The sequence below is a fragment of the Sapajus apella genome, unplaced genomic scaffold (assembly GCF_009761245.1).
Source record: "Sapajus apella isolate SASKATOON/1434 unplaced genomic scaffold, GSC_monkey_1.0 scaffold10, whole genome shotgun sequence".
Classification (NCBI taxonomy): domain Eukaryota; kingdom Metazoa; phylum Chordata; class Mammalia; order Primates; family Cebidae; genus Sapajus; species Sapajus apella.
This window is the reverse complement of record NW_022436950.1, coordinates 28,383,135-28,395,267: the sequence shown is the minus strand read 5'-3', so window position 1 is coordinate 28,395,267 and position 12,133 is coordinate 28,383,135. Positions and strand designations below refer to the sequence as shown.

Below are 12,133 nucleotides of genomic sequence, written 5' to 3'. Positions count from 1 at the left end.
CTTCCAAAGATTTTTTTATAATTTTAGGTTTTACATTTAAATGTTTCATCCATCCTGAGTTGATTTTTATATATGGCATAAGGAAGAAGTCCAGTTTCAGTCTTCTGCATATTGCTAGCCAGTTATTCCAGAACCATTTATTGAATGACTCCTTTCTCCTTTGCTTATTTTTATGAGGCTTGTTGAAGATCAGACGGTTGTAGGTATATAGCACTATTTCTGGGCTCTCTATTCTGTTCCACTGGTGTATGAGTCTGTTTTTGTACAAGTACCATGTTTTTTTGGTTACTGCAGCCTTACAGTATAATTTGAATTTGGGTAATGTGATGTCTTCAGCTTTGTTCTTTTTGTTTAGGATTGCCTTGGCTATTAGCGAGCACAGCTCCTTTATGCATCCCCCTCAAAAAAAAAAACAAACAACAAAAAAACAATAAAATGATGTGACTCACTTTATTGAGATATTTGCTTTATTGCAGTGGTCTGGAACTGAAATTCCAGTATCTCTGAGGTATACCTGTTTTTAGAAGAATAGGCAGGTTACTAACATTCAAGGACCCCTCCCACACCATCATTTTTCTAGAGTATTGCTGAGAAATGAGTTTAGGTTTACTTTCTATAACAGTTATCTTCTGGACAGTTATTCTATGTTGGTTGTGGAGCAGATGGTTACTCTGATCATTGTTAAAGTGGAGGAATTGAAAAGTTGAAGTATAACTGCCATTATACACCAACAACATGATTATGAATTTAAAAAATACAGAGAAATCTACAAATTACAAGAATTCATAAGTGAATTCAGCTAGGTCACATGATACAAGATCAGTTGTATTTTTATAAACTATCAACAAACAATTATACAATACAAGATTTTAAAATAGCATTTATAATTTCACCAAAACCATAAAATATCTAAGAATAAAATTACTAAGCTATATGTAAGAGTTTTCCAAAACTACAGACAAAATGAATATTGTTCAAATAAATCAAAGATGTAAAAAAATAGAAAAATATATCATTTTCATAGAATAAAATACTCTAAAAACTCTACACTGCTAGATTGTATTAGTCTGTTTTCATACTGCTATAAAGAAATACCTGAGACTGGGTAGTTTATAAAGGAAAGAGGTTTAATGGACTCACAGTGTTGTATGGCTGGGAGGCCTCAAGAAACTTACAATTGTGGCATAAAGGAAAGCAGGCATGTCTTACATGACAGTAGGTGAGGAAAAAAAGCTAAGAGGGAAAAAACCCCTTATAAAATCATCAGATCTCATGATAACTCACTATCATGAGAACAGCATAGGGGAAACCACCCCTATTATCCAATCACCTCCCTCCCTTGACATGTGAGGATTACAATTTGCAATGAGATTTGGGTGTAGACACAAAGCCCAGCCATATCACAGATGTAACCTTTCTTCAAATAAAGTCAATGTAATCCCAGCAGATTTTTTGTTAAAGTATACATGACAATTCCCAAAGTTATATGATAAGATAAAAGACACAGAGGGACTACGACCTAACCTCTTATAACAAATGTCTTCTGTTTTTGTGAACGGAAGAGAATGCAGAAATGGACCTACCTCTTGATTTACACCAGAAGCACGAATGCACTTCAAAGGGAAAATAAATATCTTCAAAATAAATTGTGTTGGAGCCATGGGATATTCATCAAAAACAATAAATATATAAATAAACCCTTCGTGCTTCCTCACATTACACAGAAAAATTAACTGTAGTAGTTAAAAGTATAATTTTTAGCATAAAGCATAGATAATATTTTTATGGCATTAGATTGACAAAGATTTCTTGTACAAAGCAACAAAATCCCTAGTTATAAAAAAGGAAAAATAACATTGTAAATTATAATTTAGCCAAATTATACATTTTGTCATCAAAAGATACCATTAAGAATGTAAAACTGTAAGCATCAGACTGGGAGAAAATACATATTAGACAAATAACTCCATACATGATATGTGTTAAACTTACAACAATATGAAAAATAACCAAAAATGGCCAAAAGTGGATATCCCAATGGATAATAAACATATGAAAATGTGTTCAGTATAATTCATCAGCAATATATTAATTAAAACCATAATATACTACTAAACACCTATCAAAATGGCTCAAAGATATTTTGATGGCAAATAAGCATATGAATAGTTGTTCAGTACTATTAGGAAAATGCAAAATTAAAACTACAATGAGGTACCACTATATACCCGTGAAAATCGGTAAAATTGAAAAGATTGACCATACCAAGTGTTGATGAGGATGTGGAAGAACTGAAACTCTAATACCACAAATGGTGGAAATGTAAAATGTTACAATTACTTCAGAATATTATTGGGTAGCTTCTAAAAATATTAGACATATATCTACATTATGACCCAGCCACTCTAATTCTAGGTATATAATCAAGAAAAATAAGTAAAATTGTTTGCAAAGTCAGTGGCAACATATATTATATTCTAGATTACATGATTACACATTTGTATACATTTACTTATACATGGAATATCTCTGTTTTTATATAAGAAACTGTTTCACTTCTCTGCATAGGTAGGGGACTGATTGGGAGACAATATGGGTGAGGAAATGTTTTTTCCACTGAATATCATTTACCATATTTGAATTGTGTACTATCTGCGTGCATTGCCCATTTTTATAATGAACCAACTTTTCATTCATTTTAAAAAGTCAATCAGGTCTACACCAGCATATATATTGAGTCCTATTTTATGGTATATTGTACTATTTTATTACTTATTGCCATTTATCTGTTTCTGTGCATAAGTTATAAATCAAAGTTTACATATGCATAGAATAAAAGTATATATAGGGTTTAGGGCTATCTGTGGTTTCAAGTACCCACTGGAGGTCTTAGAATGTATTTTGCAAAAATATAGGAGTACTACTATAATTCATAACAAAAGAAGCCAGTTAGTGGTAAAATACAGCAATAGCATTCTATCATTAACTTTCTGAGAAACAAGGTCAAGTAAGCTTGGAATGAATATGTTAGATTGTTTGTATAATTGCCATAAATGTAGTTGCACATCTTCAACTATGCTTCTTCCCACAAGTATTTTTTGCAAGGTTCTCTTTCACATGTTTCTTCATCAAAGTTAAATTTTTCTTTGTTGAAGGGCCCAAGTTATCATGTTTTGTTTTCTTCCTTTTCTTTTCTTTTTGTATTTTTTGGTTCTTATATTTGTTTGTAATGCCTATCTCTTCAATATAAACAACCAGAAGTACCAGAATACAATAAATATTTTTTATGCTAGACTTTCTCAGCCATACAGCAGCATACAATTTATAACCATGACTAAAATTATCCTCAAAAAAGAAAACAAAAGATATTAATATTGCCTTGAGACACAGCTATTTGTGTTATCACAAATTACCCTTGCACATTGCACTTGCAAAAACAGATGAATTATTTTTATTTATTGAATATATTTATGACTATATTGAATACTGTGGACAATTTCAATACAACAGTAAGTATCTGTGTATCTAAACATAGAAAAAGGTACAGTGAAAATATGGTATTATAATCTTACATGACTGCTTTCATATATGTGGTCTTCATTCACCAAAATGTCATGTGGCACATGACTAGATCTATACTGAGAGTGCAGACAGCAGCTAGAAAAGTCAGAAGTTTGATTCTGGTTTATTGAATTTCTTATTAGAAATACAAATGGATGCTGAGTGGAAGTTGGATGGAGATGAAATATAGGTTTGGATTCAAAGGAAAATATCTCTGTTGGTGCTAAATACTTGAGAGTCATCAATGTATAGAAAATAAGTTATGTTAAAGCTATGCTACAGGATGAAATCACTTAAGAGAATAAGGGTAGATAGAAAAGTGAAGAGGTCCAAGAATTGCACCCTGAAACATTAAAACACTGAGAGGCAGCAGACATAAAGAGGAGATTGATAAGAAAAGGCAAGAAAGATATGAATAAAGCCAGGGGAGTTTAGTGTCCCAGAAGCCAAATGGAGAAAATATTTCAAGGAAAAGAGGAGTCAACTGTGCCAAATGCTTCTGATAAGCAAGAAAAATGAGGAGCTGGCTATTCGATTTTGCAATGTGGAAGATATTCATGATAACATTTTAGGTGGTGTAGTTTGGCTGAAAACCTGATTGGAGTGTTTTTAAGAGAGAATGAGAAAGAAAAATTGGAGACATCAAGTTTTTATAAACTATTCAGGATAATGACATGAGTATCTATATAATGATTTGAATCTTAGGTAACAAACTCTAGCTCACAATAAATAGACCTTTCCTATATTCACTATAATTGAACATAATATGTTGAATTAATATACAAAGTTTATTGAAGCATTGTGTGCAATAGTAGCATATTGAATAAACTTAGCTAACAAGTAATTATTGGTCAAATAAAATATGATTTGCTGAGTGTGATGTGTGCAGTATGGAGTACTACAAAGCGGTGGGAGAGAAAATAGTTAATCCTACGTGTTTTGACATTGAAATATCTCCAAGATATTTTTGGTGAACAGCTCTTTTAATGTATGTCTATGTGTGGCTTAATTACTTAGTTGAAATTGACAGAGTGCAATTATGAAAAAGTTATTTTGGTCAATACTACTATCCTACTGAAGAATCAGAATAGTCTGATTTGGGGGTGTTAAAATATTCAGTGTGATGCAAGTCAGAACTTTTATCTCACACCAAATCAAAAGTTGCTCCTGTTCAGTGCTCAGCTGCTCAGGGAGGCATGTTCTGCCTTTTCTATTTTTCTCTCCCTCTGCCCTACAGATAGCTGCTGCTTTGGCTCCTCTAGCATGGGGATGAGATGGAAAGAAACTAACAAAATCACCCTGGCTGATTCTGTTGTACTTTGATATCAGTGTTCCAAATGCTGGCCTACGTCCAAATGCTGGCTGTTTTCCTCATAAAATGCTCATGTGGATTCTTCAAAGACTTCCCCATTATGAAGCATGTATCACTGTTCTCTGATACAAGCAAGCACTCACTAGTTGGCCTCCATAACCCCTGACTTTAGCTTCTGCTCTGACACACCTGCAGCCTCTCTCTTTTGGTTGACCTCTTCATGGCAGGACATAATATTATGGAGTGTTAAACAAGCCAGTGTGGTCATACACAATATTTTTTTTTCATAAACAATGGGTGCATCCCAAAAGAAATGTGAGAACCATCTCTGCTCTACCCTGCTCTCCCATAACTACCTCTATTTTGCTATACACATGCTGTCAGGTTTTATTGAAAATAACTCACAGAAAAATTCTACTACACACAGATTTATTAAGCACATATTCAGAAACAAGGAACACAAAATAGTTCTTATAAGTTTCTCTGGAAGTTCAATGATGGTCCAGCTCTCTGAACTTTTAAGTGTTCCAAAAAGCACCTTCCTAAAAACGTGTATTCATGGCAGACAAGAGAGCATTCAAGAAGCAAGTTCCCCATCAATCTTATAGAGGGCATAAGACAACTAGAAGTGTTCCTAAACTAATGGCTGGACACAGGACTATTTAGGAGTAAAGCCTTGAGAACCATCCAAGAATAAATGAAAAGAGTCTCATATACTATGTTATCTGAATTATTAAGGATGTTTCTAAAATATTTTAGCCGATCAATATACCTTGGTTATCTCTCAGAAGCCTCCTGTACTAGTGGATCTCACAGAACCTGGAGAAATATATCCTAAGAGAGAAAAAGACATTCATTGTTGGAGCAGCCTAGTGGCCCCTGGGAAACAGCTGTTTCTCATCATGGCAGTGCTCTCAGCTTCAGGGACAAAAGGGTGTGGCATGTGGTGTGCTCTGATTGGCCCTAGCTCTGCAAATGTGGTTATCGAGGAAGACAAGCCCAGCTTTTTCTCTGACCACCACAAGTCTTTCAGAAAATTCAATGAGAAGGGACCACATCACCTTCCTGGAACAGGGTATCACCTATAGACAGACAGGAGATCCTACTAGACTTTGTGCACCTGAGGAAATGGCACCCCTTTCTCCATTCTCCTCCTTGGAGATGATCACTACTGTGATCCAGCAGATGTCAGGCTGTGTGAGATCAGCATCATTAGCACCCAGTGGTTCCTGCACTTACTGACCAGAATGCAGGCATTCACCCACCCAGCTGCCGAGCTCAAGCAGACCTACTCAGGTGCAGAGCCTCAGCAGGTGCTGCAGCATAGAGGAAGAAGAGGCAGGAGCTGAGAAGCATAACAAGGTTCTGTTAGATGCTCAGTTTGAGGGCATTTACTTCACCTTCCACAAACTGCTTGCTTCTTACCACACCCCATGTGCTTCTCTGACCTGTGCGTGGCCTTGCTCAGTGGTCTGCTTTATGCATGTAGACTTGACCCTTTATCTTCACTGCCTGCTCCTGCAGTACAAGGTGCCTCGCAGTGCACAAAGTCTGCACCAGCTTCATGAAGATGCCCATCCCTGGTGACAATGGGGGAGTGGGAAGAATAACTACCCTAGTTAAAAAACTGTAAACGTCAGTGTCAATTAGTAACCCCTATGGAAAGGGTGGTTGGGTTTGTTTTGTTTTGTTTTTTCCTTTTTCACTCATACAGTTCTACAGTGTGATAATTTTTTTAAAAAATAATCATTTGTTCTTTTAAGTTTATAAATTTTTCAAAATGATAGCAAAACTTTCTGTATTTCTCTCTAAATATATGCTTATAATTTATTTACCTAATAAAAAATTCAGTTACTGTATTTTGAAAATTCAAGATGCCAGTCATCTTTCCCCTTAGGTTTATGACATTCTGTGAGTATTGCTTACAAGCTTGAAAGATAAGTTAAAAAAAAAAAAAAAAGCACTGCTGTCCTAGTGATTTTCTGTATTTAGTAAGTGTAATTGCCCCTCTGTAAAGCAGTGATTAAACTTTAGGACTTAAAACGTCAGATGTAGATTTATGCAAGATAAGACCACATCTTACTTGCCAGCCCCTTTAAGAATGACATTGCTACCTACCTAGTCCTTCTTCGTGTCCCTAAAAAGATCTCTTTGGGATTTATAACAACCAATTATAAATGTGTATCCCAGATCTCTTGAGAGTCTCACTCATCTAGAGCAATTAAGTGTTCACTACATTTCCTAAAATAATTAATGAGAGACGGATTTTTTACTTAAGTTTTGGTAGTTGCAAGAAGTGGAAAAGAGTTCACATCAAATACTACATAGAAATGCTTAGCCAAATACCTATGCATTAGTTATTTATTACTATATAACAAATTACCCCAAAACCTCATTAGCTTAAATAATTCTTATTTTCTCATAGTTTTTATTAGGCAGGAATCTGGATATGGCTTAGTGTGGTGCCTTTGTTTCATGGTCTCTCACAAGGCCAGAATAAAGATGTTGACTGAGATAGAGTGATCTCAGTGCCCAACCAGCGAAGTATATTAGTTAGGCTGTTCTTGCACTGCTATAAAGAAGTACCTTAGACTTAGTAATTGTTTTTTTTTTTTTAAGAGGTTTAATTGGCTTATGGTTCTGCAGACTGTACAGGAAGTATGGTACTGGCATCTGCTCAGCTTCTAGTGAAGCCTCAGGGAGATTTCAGTCATGGCAGAAGGTGAAGCAGAAGCAGGCAGGTCACATGGCAACAGCAGGAGCAAGTGAGTAGCCAGGAAGTGCCACACACTTTTAAATAAGCAGATTTTGAGAGGATTTACTATTGCAAAGACAGCATCAAGCCATGGAGCGATCCACCCCCGTAACTCAAACTTACACCAGATCCCACCTCCAAAATTGGGGATTACAATTCTACATGAGATTTGAGCAGGGACAAATATCCAAACTATATCAGGAAGGATCTGCTTCGAAGCTCAGTCATGTGGTTGTTAGCAGGTTCTCACTGACTACTGTCCAGATACATCATTTTGGTATCACGTAGGTCTGTTCATAGGCCTAATTACAGCATGCAACTGGATTCCCTAAGTCCAAGAGGAGAGAGAGAGGGCCGTTAAATGAAAGCCACAGTCTTTCCATAACCTAATCTTGGAAATGATGTCCATTTACTTTATTGTAGTCTATCTGTTAGAAGTGAGTCAATAAATAAGCCCACCTTCAAGGGGAAGAGGTTATACAAGTGTGTCAATATCAGTTGGAAGTCACTTGAGAACATTCTATAGACTGCCTACAACCTCTTTAACCTTTCTATTATCTGCCCCTGCCATCACCACTTTCTCAAGGTTCCTACTCTCAGCCAGTAGTATACCTCTCATTCTTTTCCTCTTCTACCAGATTATAATTCCTTCTATTTCCCATTGCAGCATTTCTTCTCAGTTTGAATCCCTGGTTAAAAAAAAAAACCCTTAGTTAAGCAGAATGTAGACACCCATTGTTTCTTCAATATGTGTCTTGAAGGATCTCAGTACTATCAATAGAACTATGTAAACTTACCATAATGTTATACATAGAATTAATTATTTTATATAATAGTATTAAAATTAGACTTTATTACTATAAAATACTTTTAATAGTTTCAATAATTAAATCTTTTAGGAAAGAAGCTGTGTTCAATGAAGTCTATATTATCATTAGTTGTATTTATAGCAAGGCTTCTCTTAATGAATTGTGATTCTCAAAAGAGTTTTGCTTTTTTTTTAAGATAAATTTTATGAAAAATGAGTGTTTTGTTTCCAAAGTCTTTTCTTCATCTTCGTGTGCTCAGTACAAGTTCAATTACAAAGAAAAGAAACACAAAGCTTTTGACATTTTGGCCAAGAACAATGTTGGTTATTAAACTCAATCTTACCTTGGAACAAGCTTCCTTCTCATAAAACATTTTGTTATCTTTTCCTTGTCTGTAGAATCAGTGACCAATAATGCTATATAGCTTTGAGTGCTCAGTGAACAAATGATGCCTTTGAAGAGGTTTCATAGCTTAGTGGCTTTTTATTTCACTCCTGATATTGTGATTTTTGCTGTTGTTATTTTTGGTGCTAAGTTAAATTTAAGACCTTTCCTGGGCTTATCCAAAAATTCCAAAGGGAATAAACTTTATTTAATAACTCTGACACAAACTTAATGATTTCCAATTTTTCTCTCTAAAGTTTGGAAACAGATTCTTCCTAACCTCTGGAAGTAAGAAGAGAAATCCTCTGCAATCAGTCATCTAATCATTTACAACTTGACTTGATCATTCTAGGATTGCCTTGTCCAGGAAGATGAATTTCAAATAACTTTCATTAGTTGTTTAAGACCTTTATGAAAGTCCATTTTTCTGAGCATTAGACTGCTCAGCCAGTCCTCATGAAAGAATTCAGGAGCACAGCTAGCTCAACCAGGCTCATCAAGTGACTATTTGCTTTTCAAGACAGGGAACTGTGCCCTCACTCTGTCCACAATCCTACATTATCATGTCATGGTTTTCTTTCCAGTCCAAACAGATTTCACGATGAATGAACTACATTAAGCCGGAACTCCCAAAACCTCATATTTTGCCTTTGTTCCTTCCCTACTTCCAGATACTGTTAAAACTCTATCAATGAAATAATATTCTTTAATTTGGTAAGCAATAATCTTATCTATTATTAGTTACTTTTTCTTCATTTATCAAAAATATAAGAATATAATCAAGTTGTTTTATCTATGAGTGATGAGACAACCATGTCAAGGAAAAGTAAGACAAATACTTCAAATAAAAGCACATAAAGTTCAGCAGTAATGTTTAGTATTACCTGAGATGAAACATGAGGCAACAGGGAAGTCAGGCAAGCAGAGGGTTGAGGGCTAAGAGGCAAAGCTATGTTGTGTGCATGGTCTCCTTTCATCACTTACGTAGGAAGAAAGTAATATAGACTTGTAGATTTAATTTGGGGAGCTTCTGCACATATGCTAATTGCATGGTCTACAACTAGGATGTTTGCTTTGAACCTGAATGATGATAACGTCAGGAAATCTCACCAAAGTGTTTGCTATCAGGAGGTTAAAAGCATGAAACATATCACATTGGCTGTATTTATGTTTGTAAAAATCAGTGTGGATACAATATACTGCCCCTTTAAGCCCTGCTATTGAACATAAACTACCGTTTCAGATATAGATATGCATTTTTATTGTTGCAGCATCTCTAACAACTCTGATGATCAATTATCTGTCTTCTTCAATTAGAAAAGAAAGATATCACCCTTGTCCCTCTGTTAAAGTTGTCCTTGGACACAAAGCTGCTGCTCTTCAGAGGTGGTCTTTCCGTCACTGGATACGTGCCGCCTTAGTAACCAACACCTTATCCATTCAGCATTGTAGCATGATTTTAAACCCAGTGAATTTCATTTGTGTTCAGAATAGAAGAGCATTTGAAGTTCTTTTTATAAAATTCTTGGCCTTCCTTGACAAGAGAACAAAACAATGATAGATTGAATTTCAGGTAACATGAAGTGAGGCTTCAGGAAGCAAGATAAGCAGTGACTGAATGGTCTCTTAACATTACAGTAAAAAGAAGTACTTTGAAAATTCTTCCCTTTCTTTTAAAAATTATTATAATAGAAGACTTACAAATAAACAAGGTTATCCACTATTATTTGGTACTATAATATTTAAAGTCTGACTGTGCCATCAATTTGCCGTTTTGTGGCAACTTAAGGAGGTTAAAGCACATAACTTGGCAAATAGGCTATCAGCAGTCCAGCAACTATCTTTACATCAACAGTATGAATGTTTATGAGTCTTTGTTATAGAATTATGGTAATCTTTCCTGTGTACCATTTTCATTTGGAATAACATAGATTTTTACTTTTTGATGCCAATTCACTTCCTAGGGTTGTTTGTCAAACCCATTACCAATTCAGGCAGCCATACCAAATGCAATTTCCACATTACCCATAACTTCATCTATCATAAGATTTAGAGAGACTAAATAAATCAAAAGAATGCATGTTCATTTATAAAAGTTTATTTTTAATCTGAAAAAGACTTACCTATTCTTATTTTAACCTCATTTTTTATCTGCATAGTATACACAGATATTTTTAAAATATCATAATGCAAAAATTATCCTTAATATCAACATTCCTTTTCTGGTACACACAGATACTTCTCGTTGGTCTTTTTGGATATATTTTAGAGAATTACTAAAATACTTTTAAAGGGAAATCATAATAATATATTTTCTTGTCAAAGCCATATCATGATCAATTTTCTATTTCTGCATAACAGGTCACCCCAAAAATTGGTAGTTAAAAACAATTTATTCACTTTGGGAGGCAGAAAGGGTGGATCACAAGGTCAAAAGATTGAGACCATCCTGGCCAACATAGTGAAACACTGTTTCTACTAAAAATACAAAAATTAGCTGGGCATGATGGTACATGCCTGTAGTTCCAGCTACCTGGTGCTGAGGCAAGAGAATTGCTTGAACCTAGGAGGTGGAGGTTACAGTGAGTGAGATTGCACCACTGCACTCCAGCCTGGTGACAGAGTGAGACTCTGTCTCAAAAATAAAAATTAAAAAAAAATTTGCACATAGGCACTTCACTTCAGTCTGGGCTCAAGTGTATGATTCTTTGGCAGAACTCTCCTGGGTTACCTGTATAGTTTCAGTCAGGAGACAGAAAAGCTGAGAGCTGGTAGGTACTGAATGACCTCATTCATATGTTGAGAGAAACAGCAGGAATAAGTGGGAATAGCTGGAATGACTCTTCACACGAAGATGTCATCATCCTAGAAGAAAAAAATCAAAAACTTCAAAGTTTTGGGTTTTCCTCAGAAGTCACATGACTTCTTTCTAGGAAACCTAGGCCATGATAGCTGGATTCCTCCTTAGACACAGGTGGTATCAATCTGCTCTACTTAGCAAATATCTGAGAACTGTGGGTGTCCCTAAGTTTTATTTATTTATTTTTATTTTGGGGGGAGCATCACATTTCCTTATTTGAAGGAATGGTGCAAATAAAAGAACTTAAGTGGATGTTTTGATACATTACAACATACCTTCACTTTTGTTTAACTGTACTGAAAATTAAAATCAGCTTAGATTCAAGGGGTAGAAAACATTTTGTATCTTGATAGGGGAGATTTTCATAATTTGTGACAGTTTTTAATCCATTATGATTAGTGTCAACAATATTATATGTAAAATAAGATTAGAACTTCAGTTGAATGTTGATA

At 35.1% G+C, this 12,133-nt stretch overlaps 1 long non-coding RNA gene across 1 annotated transcript; it reads right to left on the bottom strand.

Moving 5' to 3' along the window:
* Positions 1-1,322: 1,322 nt before the first annotated feature.
* On the bottom strand, positions 1,323-8,458 carry LOC116551518. Its single transcript, XR_004268983.1, has 3 exons — positions 7,754-8,458; positions 5,197-5,199; positions 1,323-1,334 (listed from the first exon to the last, which is right to left on the bottom strand). It is a non-coding gene; the product is annotated as an uncharacterized LOC116551518 (long non-coding RNA).
* Between the last annotated feature and the right edge of the window lie 3,675 nt (positions 8,459-12,133).